Below are 20,262 nucleotides of genomic sequence, written 5' to 3'. Positions count from 1 at the left end.
CCAAATGTCTTGTTCAGCCCCTAAATTTTGTGGACTCTCTTTCCTTAGAGGTTTTTAAGCACATGTTGGATGGGCATCTGTCATGGATGCTTTAGCTGAGATTCCTGCATTGCCAGGGGTTAGACTAGATGACCCTCGGGTCCCTTCTAACTCTACAATTCTATGACATTGTAAGAGTTTTTCTAAAATCTAAAAATAGCTGCAGCCTCCCACCCTCACACAACTGGATTAAATTTTCAGCCATAGCAGCCCCCTTAGCATGGATGAACCCTGCCATATTCCGAGCAGATACATCCAGGTGTTTTGTGCAGGGCCACTATAAAATTTGATATTGAGCCATTTAAACCAAGGAAAAGTCTGTAATGCTTTGAATGTTTTCCATAACTGGATTCAATTTGCAGACATTGTCACCCTTTCTGAAGGGATGAAGCCTGACAAATTTCAGAAGGATAGCTGCCAGTGGTTCTCTCACAACAGCAGACATTGCCATTCCTGGGTGGTACAATAGGGATCACAACAGGGTGGGGTTCATAAAATCATAGAATTGAGTCTAACCCTCTGCAATGCAGGAATCTCAACTAAAGCATCAATAATAATAATAATAATAATAATAATAATAATAATAATTATTATTATTATTATTATTATTTATACAGCGCCCATCTGGCTGGGTTTCCCCAGCCACTCTGGGCGGCTTTCAACAAAGTATTAAAATACAATAGTCTGTTAAACATTAAAAGCTTCCCTAAAGAGGGCTGCCTTCAGATGTCTTCTAGAAGTCTGGTAGTTGTTCTCTTTGACATCTGATGGAGGGTGTTCCACGGGGCGGGTGCCACTACCGAGAAGGCCCTCTGCCTGGTTCCCTGTAACTTGGCTTCTCGCAGTGAGGGAACTGCCAGAAGACCCTCGGCGCTTGACCTCAGTGTCTGGGCAGAACGATGGGGGTGGAGATGCTCCTTCAGATATACTGGACCGAGGCCATTTAGGGCTTTAAATGGGAGCACCAACACTTTGAATTGTGCTTGGAAATGTACTGGGAGCCAATGTAGGTCTTTCAAGACGGGTGTTATGTGGTCTCGGCGGCCGCTCCCAGTCACCAGTCTAGCTGCTGCATTCTGGATTAGTTGTAGTTTCCGGTCACCTTCAAAGGTAGCCCCACAAAGAGTGCATTGCAGTAGTCCAAGTGAGAGATAACTAGAGCATGCACCACTCTGGCGAGACAGTCCGTGGGCAGGTAGGGTCTCAGCCTGCGTACCAGATGGAGCTGGTAAACAGGTGGCTTGTGGGGCAGGAGGAAGTATGGGATTCAGGAAACCTTAGGATGTGTGCTTTCCCTCACTGTGTTACACCAAAGCTCACTGATGGGGAGTGGGCTTCTGCCCCACAGTGGCTATTTGGAGATACAGTCTCTTCTTCCTGGGGGGTGTGATGTCCCCATTTGGCATGCACAGAGGAAATCATTTTTTGTTGTTGTTTAGTTGTGTCTGACTCTTTGTGACCCCATGGACCAGAGCACGCCAGGCACTCCTGTCTTCCACTGCCTCCTGCAATTTGGTCTAACTCATGTTAGCTTCGAGAACACCGTCCAACCATCTCATCCTCTGTCATCCCCTTCTCCTTGTGCCCTCAATCTTTCCAAACATCAGGGTCTTTTCCAGGGAGTCCTCTCTTCTCATGATGTGGCCAGAGTATTGGAGCCTCAGCTTCAGGATCTGTACTTCCAGTGAGCACTCAGGGCTGATTGAGGAAATCATAGATCCATGCAGAAAACAAAAATAAATAGTTTTTATTCTCCTCTGCAAATCACTGAGACTGAGGTGCCCTGAAAAAATAATTCACTGTGATGAAAAGCTGTCCATCAGCATGAAATATCCCCCCCCCACCTTTTCACCCCACCCATCTCAAGTTCCTGCCATTTCTCCTGGTTTGTGACATTCAAACAACCTGTTTACAATATAAATCCCCCACTTGGAAGCACCCAAAATGATGTACAAATAGGTTGTCCACTTAATTTCTCTGTGCCAGACAGTTGTTAAAAACCCAAGAGTACGACCAGAAATTCAAGGTGAGATATTGAAACTCATCAGCTTAGACCTACAAGTGTACAAAATCCTTAACACCTGAGCTTGCCCTTCAAAGGTTCTAAGTGCCTGCAACTTCACATCAACTTTGCAAAAGGTCTTTGAGTCCTGGGCCTCGTGGGGAGAGGACAACTCAATCGAAGGCTTGGCAGACGCATCCATTTTTATTTCAGCTGCATACCAGGCGTCTCTTTTCCACAGAGTGAAACTGTTACGAGACCAGCTGTCGCCAAGTTGTAACTACAAAGGAAATTGCAGCAGGTGTTCCATATGGGAGGACTAATGGATCATCGTGCCACCTGTGCTCATTCATTTGCTGACAGAGGCGGTTGGCGGATGGATGGTGGCTAACAGATTGAGGTTGAATCCTGACAAGACAGAAGAACGGTTTTGGGGGGACAGGAGGTGGGGGTGGGAGACTCCCTGGTCCTGAATGGGGTAGCTGTGCCCCTGAAAGACCAGGTGTGCAGCCTGGGAGTCATTTTGGACTCACAGCTGTCCATGGAGGTCAATTCTGTCTAATAGCTCCATCTGGTACACAGGCTGAGACCCTACCTGCCCACAGACTGTCACACCAGGGTGGTGCATGCTCTGGTTATCTCCCGCTTGGACTACTGCAATGCTACCTTTGAAGGTGACTTGGAAACTACAACTGGAGGAGACTCTTGAGAGTCCCATGGACTGCAAGAAGATCAAACCTATCCATTCTGAAGGAAATAAGCCCTGAGTGCTCACTGTAAGATCGTGAAGTTAAGGCTCCAATACTTTGGCTGTCAGGGAGAGGCAAATGGGAAAAGATCAAAGGACAGAAACCAGCAGTTATAGAGAGCCTAAAGAGATTATCAGCAGCTTGTCGTCTGACAGTGTGTCTGACGTAGAGGGGGAGGAGGATGAACCTGGAACAAGTCATTCTGTACACAGAGGAAGTCAGGGGAGGAGTTTCCGCAGACTTGCATGCTGGGTACGGAAAAGGGAGAAGAAAGATTAGAGGCGGCAACTGCGCAACTACGGGACGGACGCTAATTGAAACGCTGGAGATGTACGTTTGAACTTTGTCAAATAAATCAAATAGTTTGGAACTGGCTGGGAGCCCGGAGTCTTATCTATGCCAGCTGGACAGCATTAAGCCTCTGACATTGGCCACCTCATGAGAAGAGAAGACTCCCTGGAAAAGACCCTGATGTTGGGGGAAATGGAGGGCACAAGGAGAAGGGGACAACAGAGGACGAGATAGTGTTCTCGAAGCTACCAGCATGAATTTGACCAAACTGTGGAAGGCAATGGAAGACAGGAGTGCCTGGCATGCTCTGGTCCATGGGGTCACAAAGAGTCGGACACGACTGAATGACTAAAAACAACAGTCTGAGGTTCTATAGTTGGCCAATGTCTTGGATCCAGATTGGGTATGCCTCAGATTGTCCTGTGTCATAACAGGGTCAGTTCAGAAGCACGAGATTGGGAAAGCCATTCACAGCCCTAGTTAAAACTGCTGATCATTAAATTACCTTCCACGTATTCTTCTTTAAATTAGTCCTTACTGGTGAAACTATTGCAAATTAATTTTATCTATTTTTTTAAAATACAATATAGGGGGGGAATTCCTTTCTAGTCGAGTCTGGTAACTGACAATGAAATGCTCTTTAAGATTTTAATCTCCAACTGTCGCTGCTGCTGAAGCCTTAAGAAGGGATAACATTGTCAGAACCTCACTTGAAAACAGAAGTGACCTTGAAGACGGGGAAAGACATATGGTCTTGTCAGTTTCATCCTGCTTCAGCTGCAAACGCTGCTCTTTTAACACGCCACCGGTGTAACAATAAAGAACAACGCCAACTTGAAATCTGTTCCTTTAAGGGAAGGAGCTGTCAAAGGCTTCTTTTGTCATGTTGAGCAATGTAATAATCCCATTTCCCGTCATTTGAAAACACTCCCTCTCCCTGTTTAATTGAGATTAAAATGGTAGGTAGATCAACTGCACAAGCAAATTGTGTAAATGACTGTGGGCGGTGCAAATCAGGGACTCAGCTACACAGCTGAAAAATAAAACGTTTTAAGTGTGTTGTAAAGTGCATTATACAAATTTGACACTAGATGGTGATGGTGAGCTATGGCAAATTCAGTATCTTTTTCAAAAGGTTTTTTTTTTTAAAAAAAAGTATTTTCACAATTTTTTTTATGTGTGTCTCGATTCCACCCAGGAGTAGGGTAACTGTGGCCATACAGGTGTATCTGGACTCCAGCTCCCATCAGCCCCAGCCAGCAGGGTCAGTGGTCAGAGATGATGATAGTTATAGTCTGACATTGAGGAGGGGTCACTGGCTTTTTCTTATGCCAAAGTTACTGTAACAATAATAATAATTTATTATTTATACCCTGCCCTTCTGGCTGAGTTTCCCCAGCCACTTTGGGCGGCTCCCAATCAAATATTAAAAACAATACAACATTAACAACAGAAGTTGAGGTGATCTTTCTGAATGAATCATACAATTAACCGATACTGTGGCCAAGTTTTACTGTTCTACCCAAGAAGATTTCCAGACAGAGTTTTTACAACGGTATAGTAAAAACTGAACATGCAATGATATAACCATTTCACAACATTTCACATTTCACTATCAGCCTAGATATTTGCTCATATCACACTATGACGGTTAAAATGAACTAGACAAATAAATAGCCATTCTGGCTTGTAGTCATTGACCCACTATGTTCTACTTAACATGGCTGGAGCTAGCTGCTAGGAATCACAAGAAGAAGAGTTTGGATTCGATATGCCGCTTTATCACTACCCGAAGGAGTCTCAAAGCGGCTCACAATCTCCTTTCCCTTCCTCCCCCACAACAAACACTCTGTGAGGTGAGTGGGGCTGAGAGACTTCAGAGAAGTGTGACTAGCCCAAGGTCATCCAGCAGCTGCATGTGGAAGAGCGGAGACACAAACCCGGTTCACCAGATTACGAGTCCACTGCTCTTAACCACTACACCACAGTGGGGAGAGTGCTGTTGTGTGTTGCAATAAAATAATTATAATAATTATAATTCTATTTATACCCCGCCCATCTGGCTGGGTTGCCCCAGCCACTCTGGGTGGCTTCCAACACACATAAAAACATAATAAAACATCAAACATTGAAAACATCCCAATACAGGGTTGCCTTCAGGTATCTTCTAAAAGTTGTGTAGTTATTTATCTCTTTGACATCTGATGGGAGGGTGTTTCACAGCAAGGGTGCCACCACTAAGGAGGCCCTCTGCCTGGTTCCCTGTCCCATCACTTGTCGCAGTGAACCTCTATGCAGTTTGTATTTTCTGTATAGTATGTATTTTTGCAATGACCAAGAATTTCTAGCAAATAAATCCGGACAGCTCTTGCACTCAGCTCCTACTTGTGAGCTTCCCATATGCATCTGGTCATAGCTGTCAAGTGTCCCTTATGTGAAGGGACAGTCCCTTATTCCAGCGCCATGTCCCGCTGCTGTCCCTTATTGATGGATGTCCCTTAAATGTCCCTTAAAGGATGTCCCTTAAATTTCAAAGGAAGCAGCTCCTCTCCCTCCCTCCCTGCCGGCCAGGGAGGAGGGAGGCTCCAACTGTGTTCCTTTGCTGTGTTGCTCACTCAATAAGAAGTCTAAGAATGACTGAGGGGTGGAGCTTGCATGCCTTGTGTGTGGCTAGTTAATGCAAGCTGAGAGGTTTTTTGAATGCTGGACGCCATTTTATTGCACGTGCTGCTGCAAACCTTGCAGTGCAAAGCCAGGCCGGGGAGCCATCTTAAGTTGAGGCTGCATAGGCCTTGTGGTGCATGTGATTCAGATTCTAGTCAGTTGAACCTCTGGTTACAAAGTTGTTTGGACAGGGTTTTCGAAGCTACCAGCATGAGTTTGACCAGACTGCAGGAGGACAGGAAGACTGGAGTGCCTGGAACAGGTGAGGCTGCAGGTCCCTTATTTTCAAATCTGTAAGTTGACAGCTATGCACTCTGAAAACAGGATGTTGGACCAGGTGGGTCTCTGGTTCTGATCCAGCAGGACTCATTCTTAAGTTCCTTATAATTGGAACAATCCACCCTGAATTTGCTACATATGAAGAATGCAAAGATATCGAGGTCTGCAGATAGTTAAATGTTGTTTTGCGTTTGAAATGAAGCATATTTTCCTTTGAAAACCCAGGTGCTCTGGTTGAGGAAGGCAAGTCTCTTCAAGGCAAATCCAGATTAGTTTAATTCAAACAATCAGTTATGAGTAAACAGGATTTGCCTGCTCCTTTGTATTGCAAAGGCACGAAGTTTACCTCTGGCAAGTTAGGGCTTAAGAGCATTTCTTGGCTCTAGGTCTGATGCCCCCCACCTGCCCTTTCTTGCTTTATTTTGCACACACATTGCAAGCTTCGTACTTCAAAACAATGGGATTCTGTGTTGTGCAAAGGGAAATGGAGATTCTGTTATTTCAGCTGCCTAGAAAAATAGGATGGAGAGAGAGATGGAGCACATTCAGGTGGGGCAGGGGCACAAGCGAAGTAAACTTTTCAAACAGCACTTGGGGTGGGGGGGAGGTGATTTTTGCCTATTGGTCCATCAGAGCACAGGACAAAGAATCCCTTGCCAGTTCTCCCTATGGTGTGGAATTTCTTTTCCAGATAAGCCGGGTGGCCCTGTGGTCTAAACCATTGAGCCTCTTGGGCTTGCTAATCGGAAGATCAGTGGTTTAATCCCCACAACAGGGTGAGCTACCATTGTTCTGTCCCAGCTCCTGCCAACCTAGCAGTTTGAAATCACACCAGTGCAAGTAGATAAATAGGTACCACTGTGGTGGGAAGGTAAATACTGTTTCTGTGCACTCTTGTTTCCGTCATAGTGTCCCATTGTGCCAGAAGTTGTTTAATCATGCTGGCCACATGACCCGGAAAGCTGTCTGTGGAAAACGCCAGCTCCCTCGGCCTGAAGCAAGATGAGTGCCGCATCCCATAGTTAACTTTTGCTGGACTTAACCGTCCAGGCGTCCTTTACCTAAGTAGTGTTTTTAGGGGCAGCGGAACCCTTTTCATTAGGCAAACATTTGGTGACCTACACAGATGTGATTTTATTTTATTCATTGTGATATTTTATTCATATTGAATTGACTGCAAACGACTTGAGTGTGTGCATTACAATCTTGCTTTTTGCAACTTGACTTTATTTTAAAAGGCTAGATAAAAGAATTTTACATAAACTGGTCAGTAATATTTCTTTTCTATTGGTAAAATATTATTGTTACTGTTATATTATCAATTCGTCATATTTTCCACAAAAGTGATTCACGGCGACTTACAATAAAACCAGACTGGTTTCTTCAAGAACTTTTACAGTTAGTTGCACATGCGGAAGCTGACACATTCGAAAATCAATTTTTAGCTGTGTGATTTTATTGTTTGTTTTCTTTTCGTTGTGATTGTTTTGTCATTTTTATAAAGAACTGTGCGCTGCCATTTAATAAAGTTCTGCCGCCTCCTCACAAAATAGCTAAATCTAAACCTCACGAAAAAGCTAAATCTGAAAAAAATTTAAATAATACAAATACTTAGTGAGGGGGGAATCATCAACTATTATACATTTGAGATTTAAAATATAGGCTGAACTTTCCTTCCAGCTCTTACAAGCCTTGTCTTCCCTTTCAGAAATAAAGATTTTTCAAAACAGCCTGTAATGTGTAGCCTGTGAAATGTTATGATGGCTTTCTGAATTTTTAAACATATGCCTTGAGTGTTTATCTAAAATTGTACGCCGGTTGCAGCCGCCCCAGATACTTCACATGGTTAATCAGAGAGGCTCACCTACTTTTTTGCTGAACCAATAAATATGCATTGAACAGAAACAGTCTACAAAAGATTTGGTTGTGATCTGAGTGGGTTTGATTGATGAAACATTCTGTAGCATCCCCAATTTTCGGAGGCAAGCAATGGGGTAGGGGGGTATTATTAGAAATGCTGAGCTTGCAACGTAGAGTTTTAGGTAGATATAGAAATCCTCAAACAGAACTTCAGACAAGTTTGCTCTGGATTGTGGTAGCATGTACTTAATCACTAAAACCAGTGACTTGCCTAACAGAAATATAAAATGGCTATAGCAAAGCATTTCATTCTGGCCGATCCTGGTCTGACTGCACTGGCTACCAATTAGCTTCCGGGCCCAATTCAAAGTGCTGGTTTTGACCTATAAAGCCTTAAACGGCTCAGGACCACAATACCTCAAGGATCGCCTCTTTCCATATGAACCTACCCAGTCCCTGAGATCATCTTCTGAGACCCTCCTTCGTGTGCCTTCTCCTCGAAAGGTCCTGAGGGTGGCAACACAAGAACAGGGACTTCTCTGCAGTGGCTCCCTGTCTGTGGAATGCTCTCCCCAGGGAAGTTCACCTGACGCCTTCATTATACACTTTTAGGTGCCAGGCAAAAATGTTTAACCAGGCCTTTGGTTGACCGGATCAACATCCCATACCCTTTGAAGATGTGGCTCTTTGGGGGGGGGTATTACTGGGTCATTGCTTTTATTTTGATTCTATGCATAGTGATTTTTTGGTGAAATGCCCTGAGACCTCCGGGTATAGGACGGTATATAAATCCAGCAAATAAATAATAAAATTTCAGCTTCTGCCTTCCATCAGTTGCTCTGATAAAAAAATGATGCTTTTCCCAGGTGGCACTTATATTGCTTGGAGGCTGGAATGCTCAGAAGACCTGAAGCCAAGCAATGCTGGCATTACCCACCAGGTTGATAATAGTTGAGTATTAATTCGTATTAATGTGTCCAGTGTGTACATACATTTTGTTGCCATTTAGTCGTTTAGTCATGTCCAAATCTTCGTGATTCCATGGACCAGAGCATGCCAGGCACTCCTGTCTTCCACTGCCTCCCATAGTTTGGTCAAACACATGTCCAACCATCTCGTCCTTTGTCATCCCCTTCTCCTTGTGCCCTCAATCTTTCCCAGCATCAGGGTCTTTTCCAGGGAGTCTTCTCTTCTCATGAGGTGGCCAAAGTATTGGAGCCTCAGCTTCAGGATCTGTCCTTCCAGTGAGCACTCAGGGCTGATTTCCTTAAGAATGTACATACATATACAGTGGTACCTCAGGTTACAGATGCTTCAGGTTACAGGCGCTTCAGGTTACAGACTCTGCTAACCCAGGAATAGTACCTCGGGTTAAGAACTTTGCCCCAGGATGAGAACAGAAATTGTGCACCGGCGGGAGCAGGAGGCCCCATTAGCTAAAGTGGTACCTCAGGTTAAGAACAGTTTCAGGTTAAGAACGGACCTCCAGAATGAATTAAGTTCTTAAACAGAGGTACCACTGTATGGTAGCAAAAAAGGACAACTAAGATGGCCAAGGGGTTGAAGCAACTCCGGCTCAGGTTACATCTGAGGAGGGACCACCCATCCTGTTTCACCGCCTGAGGCAAATAGCAAAGGTGCTGCCCTGGGCATGTACTGCATTCAGCCCCCCACTCCCAAGACTTGCTGGCAAGGACCTCCAGAGGCCTCCATGTGATCTTGTGGGGCCCTCACAATATCCGGAAGCTGCCAAGCTGCTTCTCATTGTTTCTGCAGCAGCAGCGGGTGACACATCTGGAGGTGCCCCTTGGATTCCGCCACCTGAGGCGGCTGCCTCAGTCTGCCTCATAGGGAAGCCGGCCCTGCATCTGAGGCTTTTTAGCTTAAGGGGAAAGTGACTATTTGCAGACGGGTGAAGAAATATGGTGGAAGAGACAAGCTTATGCATGGGGTAGAGAAAGGGGACAGGGGAAAGCTTTCCTCCCTCTCTCTCTCCCCCTCTCTCTCTCTCCCTCCCCCTCTCTCTTTCTCTGTCTCTCTCTCTTTTTCAGGGGTCATGCAATGAAGCCAATTGTTGGAAGATTCAGAACACACAAAAGAAAGACCCTAAGAATAATAATTTACAGTATTATCTTATTATAATTATTGTATTTATATGCAACCCACTTTGGGCTATGAGCGCTATGTGTTTTCTTTTTAACACTGGGGTTCTTCGGTACAATTGTCAATCGCCACTCTTTAACAGAAAGTGCCCTAGCTGCTGCAAAAACCACAAGGAGGAAATAGGAAATACTCTATTAGATTTACAAGCCTGTAATCCACTTCCAAGTAAGATCATCCCTGCATATTGAATTAGGACAGAACAGGAGGACGGCTGGAGTGATGTCGGTGATCTGGCCCTGTGAACTGAGAAGCCTGTTGTATTTTAAAGCAAGCAAGCAATCAACAGTGACAAAAAGTATTTTCTCTCCGATGCATCTTTCATCCATGACATCAATGTAGCGAAGAAACGGTTCACTTTTTCTTTGCCATTTCTCACTTGCCTTTTGTGGACACATCAGTGGGAGAACTTCCACAGCACCCCACGCTTTGTGGCCTCTGTGTGTGTGTGTTCAACTCTTTTCAAACCTTGAGGCTATCGAAACAAACAGTGGTAAGATTTCCCAATTCTACATCCAAGTGCATTTCCTGTCTTTGATGTGTGTGCTCAGTCATCGAACCAAGTTAGCTGAAATTATCCAGTCCTCTCACCCCTGACAAGGAAGAAACCCTGGGTGGTATTCAACTAAGTTTGACACAGAGTATACCCACTGAAATTAATGGGCATGGCTAAGTTAGGCCCATTAATTTCAGTGGGTGGTGCTGTGGGTTAAACCACAGAGCCTAGGACTTGCCGATCAGAAGGTCGGTGGTTCAAATCCCCGTGACGGGGTGAGCTCCCGTTGCTCGGTCCCTGCTCCTGCCAACCTAGCAGTTCGAAAGCACCTCAAAGTGCAAGTAGATAAATAGGTACCGCTCCGGCGGGAAGGTAAATCATGTTTCCGTGCGCTGCTCTGGTTCGCCAGAAGCGGCTTAGTCATGCTGGCCACATGACCCGGAAGCTGTACGCTGGCTCCCTCAGCCAATAAAGCGAGATGAGTGCCACAACCCCAGAGTAGGTCAACAACTGGACCTAATGGTCAGGGGTCTCTTTACCCTTTACCTTTTATGCCAGGCATAGGCAAACTCGGCCCTCCAAATGTTTTGGGACTACAACTCCCATCATCCCTAGCTAACAGGACCAGTGGTCAGGGATGATGGGAATTGTAGTCCCAAAACAGCTGGAGGGCCGAGTTTGCCTATTCCTGGTCTACGCTGAGCAAAACTTAACTGAATTCCATCCCCTATCTTTAGATTACAACCTAGAGGGTCCATATTTTGCAATGCAACGTGACACTGAACTGGGACATGAGAGAACCAAGACGTCTCCCAACCCCACTGCTGTGTCCATGGGCCATAGTTGGAATGCTGGAATTGAATGCTTTAGAGTAAACAGGGAAGAGGTGGGGGGACAGACTAAGAGACCACAGCTGCCTTGTCTTCTGATCCAGCTGCATATTGAAGGGTAGACAACAAGAAATCTCCGAGTTGCAACCTAGCAACCTTAGTCATCTAAACCAAATCTTTCTGGTGCATAACAAAATTAATTATCAGGACTTGGGGTTTTTTAAAAAATGCAAGCAAATGTTTATGCCTTCTATTCCCACCAAAATACCCTTTGCCATCTGCGGCCTGTTTTAAGGTGGACACTGGAGGGGGCTCACGCACAGAGAGAGCTATGTCAATATTGGCACTGTTGTCAAGGTCCTTCTCCTATACCTTGCAACATTTCCAATAATAATAATAATAATAATAATAATAATAATAATAATAATAATAAATACCCTGCCCATCTGACTAGGTCGCCCCAGCCATTCTGGGCAGCTTCCAACATAAATGAAAACATAATAAAACCATATATATTAAAATACTTCCCCGGGGTCGGCAAGGCTTACCGGGCATGGGCTGGATCACTCCCGCAGAGATCCTCTGTGGGCTGGGCCGGCGAAGCCGGAAATTGCATCTGCACATGCCCAGATGCCGAAAATTGCGCTTGCGCAGACTTGATTTCCAGCATCTGCACATGCGTAGAAGCAATTTCCGGAGCCGCGGAAGAGAGTCCCCATGCCACGTTGCGCCGGTTTAGCACAGCGCACGGAGACTCGCCGAGTGAGCGGCTTGGTTCGGGGGTGGCTCATGGGGCGGTTAAACAGCCTCCGTGGGCTGCTTCCAGCCCATGGGCCTTCGGTTGCCTACCCCTGTACTTCCCTATACAAGGCTGCCTTCAGATGTCTTCTAAGGGTTTTATAGTTACATATCTCCATGGCTCGGGGGTCACATAACTCCATACTCTCCAACATTTTCCCGATGAAAATAGGGACGTCCTAAGGAAAACTAGGACATTCCGGAATCAAATCAGAAACCAGGACGGCTTCTGTAAATCCAGGAGCGTCCCTGGAAAATAGAGTTTGATCTCCCCCCCCCACACACACACACACCAAATCCCACTGACATGAATCCCATGAACCTAACTGGGGGTGAGGATCACAAAATAAACTCTGCAATGGGGTGATAGCACTCTTCTGCCATGATAGCGTGACGACTGCGGCCCCAGGCAGTGCTGATAGCATTTGAGAAGCCACATTCTCCAAATTATCCCTTATTTTTTTAAAAAAATAAATTGCAGTCAACAGTGCAGTTGAGGCTGCCAGCATAATCTATGCTCTCTGCAGAATTAGATTTACTGAGATAAACGTCTATTGATAACCTCGTATAGGAAATCTGTTGCCGAGAAAATTCTTTAAGAAAAGTTTTCAATAATCGGAATGTTGTTCTTTGAAGTCTCTCAGCCCCACTCACCTCACAGAGTGTTTGTTGTGGGGGAGGAAGGGAAAGGAGAATGTTAGCCACTTTGAGACTCCTTAAAGGGAGTGAAAGGCGGGATATCAAATCCAAACTCTTCTTCTTCTTCTCTTCTATGACAGGAAGAGACGGGGCATAGCTTGTGGGTATTGTTGGCATGGCAAAAGATGAGAGTGTGCATCATGGTGCACTCTTGTCATTTTTAAAAAATTATTTGTCACTTTCCACTTTCTCAAACAGCATCCTCGCTCTGCAACATCGCGCAATCCAATTTTGAAACTGTGGCAGGGGGGTGATTTCGGTAGCGGATCGTGAAACATTATGGTGGGCTGCTGTTTGAAGGAACACAGGCAAAAAAAATCCCACAGGACATCTGAAAAAGGCAGTCTTTGGTGATGTTCACTTCACTTCCCTTAGCCTTTTCCCTCCAATGCAAATTCCCTCAGGAAACCAAAGTTTCTACCAACCCTTAAAAGCAGGTTTCTGCTTTCCATGCAATAGGACCCAAGTTTTGGACACCAGATCTCCCTTGTGAGCTGTTTATGGTTCCACAATGAATGGGGACTTTTATGAGGCGGATATTTTATACTGAACACCACTTAAAAATAAAAATAAAAAATGGCTGTGCTGAGGAGGAAACTAAATACTTAGCCTAGCGACATTCTGTCCTGAACTGTTAAGTGAAGCATTTTGCCTTTAATCTTTTCCAGATGACCCAACTGTCAACAGTCAATAGTGTGCCTTCGGGTGGGGCAAAAGCAGGCCTTAGAACAGCCTTCTCTAGCATGGTGCATGTTTGGATTCAAGCTCAGGAAGCATGGCCAAGGGTCAGGAATGATGGGAGCTATATCTAGAGGGCCTTACTTTGTGGAAGGTTGCCTTCAGATTTCGATTTCAAGGGTGCAATTCAGCAGCCACGGCAAGCTGTTGCTTTTACAAACAGGGCTACAAAATGTACCTGTTTGGGACAGCTTTTGAGGAAAGTCATAAGTATCTGCTTTGCATGCAGAATGTCCCAGTTTCAACCTGAAACTGGGAGATAGACCTGCCAGAAAACCTGGAATGCCACCGCTGGTCAGAGTAGATAGATAGACAGATGATAGATAGATAGATAGATGATATATAATTTATTACGGTCAAAGACCAGTTCGCATAACACAATAAAAACACCATTCATAAAGATAAAATATACAATCAGAGCAGATTGCAGCAATAGCTCATGAGTTAAAATTGAGATATATACATACACCCGTACAACTGAGATTTGGGCAACCATAAAAATTGACCCTGAGGCACATCAAAGGGAGACTTTAGCATTTTCCTAGTAAGCTATTTTATTCTAGAGGATGATATGTGCCTACAAATCTGGGTGCAGAATCTGGCTACCAGCAGGTCGTCTTGTGATCTTTGCCTAAGAGAAGAGAATTAAGTTTAGACTTAGGTCAGAGTAAAAACTGAGCTATAAATGGACCAATGGTACGTATAATGCAGCTGCCTATGTTCCTATGTAGCTATCCTTGGGTAGAATGTGCCATTTGTGGGTACAGTGAGGCTATGAACTCAGAACAAAGTACACTGGTACCTCGGGTTAAGTACTTAATTCATTCCGGAGGTCTGTACTTAACCTGAAACTGTTCTTAACCTGAAGCACCACTTTAGCTAATGGGGCCTCCTGCTGCTGCTGCCGTACCACCAGAGCACGATTTCTGTTCTCATCCTGAAGCAAAGTTCTTAACCTGAAGCACTATTTCTTGGTTAGCGGAGTCTGTAACCTGAAGTGTATGTAACCTGAAGCATATGTAACCTGAGGTACCACTGTATGAAAAGGAAAAGAGAATTGCTGTTTCTTACAAGCCCATGTTTGTCTGGATACCCTGCAAAACCTGTTCTGCCCCAGCTCTCTAGAAACATTGAGTCTATTCAAAACATTCAGAAACCACAAACCATAGAATTTTAGAGTTAGGAAATTTTAGAGTTAGACTCAGGAAACCAAGCTTTAAAGCTCTGTGTCCGAGTGAGATAGGGGTTTTCTGGTTGTTGTTTTTTGCCCTGGAGCTTTTGCCCTGCAAAAGCCTGCTCTTTAGTGCTCAATCAGAGCAAACATCAGTTTGGGTTTTCATCAAGAGAAGCATTTTTGTGGGGGAATTCTGGACCAAAAAAAAAAATGTAAGCAGAGGAAATGTAAGTGTGGATAAGCCCAAAGACAAGACAGACGGGATAAAAGATGCCGTATGTGTCTTTTAAATCCAGGAACCACAAACTGGCTTTAACACCACCTAGTGGGAGCCCTGTGTCAGTCCCCAGGGATGACAGTCCTCTTCTATTTTTGCTCAGGCTGTATGGGGTCACAATAAATATAGCCATATGCTTTCTCACTAGAACAAAGCTTATTTTTGTGGTGGATAGAAAGATAAAGAGTTGCCAGGTCTACCATGTTTAACTTTCATGACTGGTGCTTAAGAACATCACAGCTCTCAAGAACTCTGTGGATGCAGCTCTGAGACCAAAGTCCCTAATATTTCATATTTTGATGAGGCATCTCCACAGAGGAAACTGGAAGCAGCTCCCCTCATTTCCAGAGTCCATGGACATAATAGGTTACCCTCTTTTTCTTTTTTTTATCTTGACCTTGTCATTCAAAGGCCCTCCGTAAATATGCCCTCAACAAAATGAGTCTGTTGACCCCAAGCCCTCTTCCTCCGCTTCTCAAATAGATTTCATATTACAGCCCCCACAGCTTGTAATTCAGTCCAGTTCCTTGCAGCCAGCAGCCTCTTTCAAGGAGAGATTTTTTTGCCTCACTTAATATGGAAGCTTTATTACATCTTTTATTTTTACAGGCTCCCTCTTCTACCCTCTTATTCCTGGGACCGGCCACCCCAATCTGTCCTGCCCTGACAGTTTTCTCTGCCTGTCTCCCATGAACAACAAACAATTTGAGCTGGTTGAAAACAGCATGCGAAAATGCATGATGTAAGAAGAAATTGCTTTGCAAAAATATGTATTTTAGACAAAATCTCATGCAAAGATGTGTTGATTAGGAAGAGGGGAAATCATGTGGTGGGAAGGAGGAAGCAAGTGCAGACCTGGAGACCTAGGAGTAAGGAGGGCTCCTTGTTTGCAGCACTTAAATGAAGCTGCTACTGTTTGAGTTTGCCTGAACTGCCTGGCATTCATTTCTAAGAAAGGCAGCCTTGCGGGACAACAGCACAAGGAAGCTTCTGCATGTCTTTCTTTTACCCTTGAATAAACTTTACGCCTTTGTTGTGGGGTTGTTTTGACAGCTGATTAGCAGGGGCAACATTACTGTACACCCTATTGCAGGGGTCAGCAAACTTTTTCAAGAGGGGGCCGGTCCACTGTCCCTCAGACCTTGTGGGAGCTGGACCCACCACCTCCCAAAAACATCCCCCTGTGGCGTTTGCGCATTCTTTTGGAAACGTCTGTACAGGGGGAGAGAAAGGGTTAATAGGAAGACCAATAGAAAAGCCAGAGGCAGAGCCTACCTGTTTATAAAAGGGCTTAGCCTGAGGTTTAGACATTTGGTTGGTTGGGAAAGGCAGTTGAGAAAGCAGTTGCCAGTCAGTTGGAAATAGAGAGACAGTTAGTGCAGTTGGTTCTTGTCTGAGGGGAGGTAGAAGAGTTAGAGACAGGATAAAACAAGACTAAGAAGGTAAAGAGGAACAACACTTTGTATGCAGTTCAAATTTATTTGTGTTTGCAATAAACTACACTCTTCATTGTTAACTTAAGAACCTGACTGAGACCAAGTGATTTACCGGGGAGGACCTGGTTGGTGGCAATGGATTAGCGGTGTACAGGTCAATAGTCCATCAGACGACCGGGGGCTCCGTACGATCGCCATACCCCCCTCCTGAAAGGCCTCCTCACCTATGCCACTCAAGCAGCAGCTGCCAACGCTGCCTCGTCTTTGGCCTCTTCTGTCTCGGCGGGGCACAGAGCCCAGCGGAGGCAGCCTCCACATCACTGCCACTTCCTTCCCACTTGGCACCTTCCTCCCACTTGGCCACCTCAGCAGGGAAAAAGGGGCAGCATCCAGAGGCATCCACGGCTTTTGATTGGTTGCAGGAGCTTCCTGCAGCCAATCAGAAGCTGTGCTGTGTCACGGAAGTCAGTCTCCATGCAGCAAGGCCTCTGCGCCATGCCTGTTTAGCACAGGGACTGACCGAGCAGGCGGCAGGGTCCGCAAGGTTCGCAGGCCGGATTAACAAGCCCAGTGGGCCGTATCCAGCCCGCGGGCCTTCGTTTGATGACCTCTGCCCTATTGCAATTCTTAAGATAAGTTTCTCCTTTGGACTCCTGACAAATGTTTTCCCATGGTCAAAGAATTTCCTTGAGCGATACAGTGCCTTTCACATCCTTGTGGCCTGCTCTGCCAGTTTCGTATCTACATCCGAAGGCTGGCAACAACCCCACCTTATTGGAGTCCCTTGCAGACAACCACAGTGCCTGGAGACAGACAGTCAGGTTGTGCATCCTCAACAGTGGCCAGGGAAGGAATGACTGCTGGGAGGAGCGCAGAGAGAGAAAATGTCATGACATACCTGCATCAGCAAAACCGAATGCCTTCATCTGCCCCAGCTGCAACAAAACATATCTCTGCTGTATCAGTCTCTACAACAGAGCTTTCCAAACTTTTCATGTTGGTGGCACACCTTTCAGACATGCATCATTTTGCGGCACAGTGATTCAGTTTTACTAGCAAACCAGAGGTTAAACTAACCCCTTTACAGCCCCGGGAAGAGAGCTTGTGCAACACACCTACACACTGCAGCTGACACACTAATGTGTCATGACACACTGTTTGGAAAGCTCTGTTCTACAGCCACAAAAGGTGCTGTGACTCTCCAACAGTTTGACTTTACCCCTGAAGGCACACTCTTCCGTTGTCTCCCGAGACAGACAGATGCCAACAACAAACCACCATATTTTTAAACTACTCCATCAGAATGATTTTCATTGCTGCTTCACGCTGGACAGAATTAGGAAGCCGTAACCGTTTTAAGGAAAAAAAAATAAAAGAGTAAGTTGTGTAATTCCTAATCGTTTCACCACACCTGGTGTGGCTAAACGGCGGGCAATGTCCCTGTATAGCCTGTGTTTCTGACATGTCAACATCCAATTCTAGACCCTTGAAAAGGCTACGGCAATAAGAGCAGGAGTAGGGAACATTCAAGAAGTGAATTCCCTCTTAGGCAATGTGTGAGCAGTGATTCCAGTGTGGGTTTAACACTCAATCCCTCTCCCCAGGGAACACCAGACTGTTGCTCTGTAAGGGGAATAGGAATCAGGAAGAAGGATTCTTTGGCAGAAGCCATGATTGTTTAAAGTGGTTGTTGTTGTTTAGTCATGTCCAATTCTTCGTGACCCCATGGACCAGAGCACGCCAGGCGCTCCTGTCTTCCACTGCCTCCCGCAGTTTGGTCAAACTCATGCTGGTAGCTTCAAGAACACTATCCAACCATCTCGTCCTCTGTCGTCCCCTTCTCCTTGTGCCCTCCATCTTTCCCAACATCAGAGTCTTTTCCAGAGAGTCTTCTCTTCTCATGAGGTGGCCAAAGTATTGGAGCCTCAGCTTCAGGATCTTTCCTTCCAGTGAGCACTCAGGGCTGATTTCCTTCAGAATTGAGAGGTTTTATCTTCTTGCAGTCCATGGGACTCTCAACAGTCTCCTCCAGCACCATAATTCAAAAGCATCAATTCTTTAGTGATCAGATTTCTTTGTGGTCCAGCTCTCACTTCCATACATCACTACCGGGAAAACCATGGCTTTAACTATACGGACCTTTGTCGGCAAGGTGAGGTCTCTGTATGATACTGCTTTAAATGGGAACATTGTTTTACCTGGAGCTCTCTGTTGATCCAGACAGCAGAACTGGAACCAAAGGGTGGAAATGGCCAGGAAGCCGATTTGGGCAAACATTAGCAGAAACTTCCTAATACTGAAAGCTGCTTAACAATGGAAGAGATTATCTTGGTCCTTCGCTGGAGGTGTTTAAGCATCTGTTGAGTTGCGGCAGTTGCATCCCGTGTGGCAGATCCTGTAGGGAGTTGGACTTGATCTCCGGAGTCCTTCCAATCTTGCGTTTCTACGACATTCCAAGGCAAGATTTGAGCACAAGGAGATCAAAGTGTTCTGAGATGAATGATTTGTTTATCCCCCTGCCTTTGTTTTGCACTCCTTGGGAGTTCTTCTGGCGACATTTGCAACGAGCAACTTTGTCTAAACCTGGGTGATCTGACAGCCTCTGAAACGACAATGTGCGGTTTCATGAATATTCAAGAGATGTCACCGGTTTCATCTAGTGACGCAGAACACCTGCCATCTGATTTCTTTAAAATGACAATAAATTGCTCTTAAAAGAAATGAAGTTTCTTGATCCAGGATTGAATTAGCCTATATTTATTCTAAGGTGGCTAAACAAACTGCATTCGCATTATCAGTGACCTTGAATAATTTAGGGCAGCCATTACGGTTGTCGTACAATACAGTCAGATAAATGGCTCCACTTAACTACCACGGGATCCTTTCAGAGCACACAGGTTTATCGCAGAAGGACCTGTATTAATAGTCTCATTTTATGCCTGTATTTCGTAAATAGTTTCTAAAGTTTGAGCATCCTCAAAATCCAACAAGGAGGAGCCTTACATTTGAGACTCTGGAATCTCCTCTCCACAGAGATGTGTTTAAGCATAATACTGTTGACATTTCCATTCCACCTTAAGGAACAGGCATGAGATTCTTGCATGTCACATGTCTGTTTACATTCCAGCACAGTATGCTGGGAACTTCCGTTTGTGTATAGCTTTTGCTTTTGCTGTTCTCTCTGAGACGACATGAGAGAGAGGCGACATGTTTCTTTGTCCTGATTTATGTTTAATAAATCTGTAGTCATAGTATGACTTCACAAGCCTCACACCTATTCTGTGTGTGCAGTACAATCTGCTTATAGTGTGGCCTGGCTTCTCAAGTCCAGGTCGCTGATTTACATTGGAGCACGGGCCGATGGAAGGAGCCGGCACAGCTGGAGCTTATCAGCTGGCCTCCCAGCCCTCTGCATGTCAACAAATACTTGTTGCATAAAGGTAAAGGTAAAGGGACCCCTGACCATTAGGTCCAGTCGTGACCAACTCTGGGGTTGCAGCGCTCATCTCGCTTTATTGGCTGAGGAAGCCAGCATACAGCTTCCGGTTCATGTGGCCAGCATGACTAAGCCACTTCTGGCGAACCAGAGCAGCGCACGGAAACACCGTTTACCTTCCCGCTGGAGCGGTACCTATTTATCTACTTGCACTTTGACATGCTTTCGAACTGCTAAGTTGGCAGGAGCAGGGACCGAGCAACGGGAGCTCACCCCGTAGTGGGGATTCAAACCGCCACCCTTCTGATCGGCAAGTCCTAGGCTCTGTGGTTTA

General features: G+C 45.3%; 1 protein-coding gene across 1 annotated transcript in view; it reads right to left on the bottom strand.

The window, feature by feature from the left end:
• The window catches only part of ARHGAP24 (Rho GTPase activating protein 24), a 408,313-nt gene extending 391,522 nt beyond the window's left edge, over positions 1–16,791 (bottom strand). Inside the window, exon 1 of the mRNA XM_083458713.1 lies at positions 16,717–16,791. The gene's annotated coding sequence lies outside the window, so the exon portion shown is untranslated. The remainder of the gene's footprint in view (positions 1–16,716) is intronic.
• Between the last annotated feature and the right edge of the window lie 3,471 nt (positions 16,792–20,262).

Source organism: Podarcis liolepis, assembly GCF_965112155.1.
Source record: "Podarcis liolepis genome assembly, chromosome: 9".
NCBI classification, from domain to species: Eukaryota; Metazoa; Chordata; class Lepidosauria; order Squamata; family Lacertidae; genus Podarcis; species Podarcis liolepis.
The sequence above is the reverse complement of the archived record's forward strand: the minus strand, read 5'-3'. Positions and strand labels throughout refer to the sequence as shown.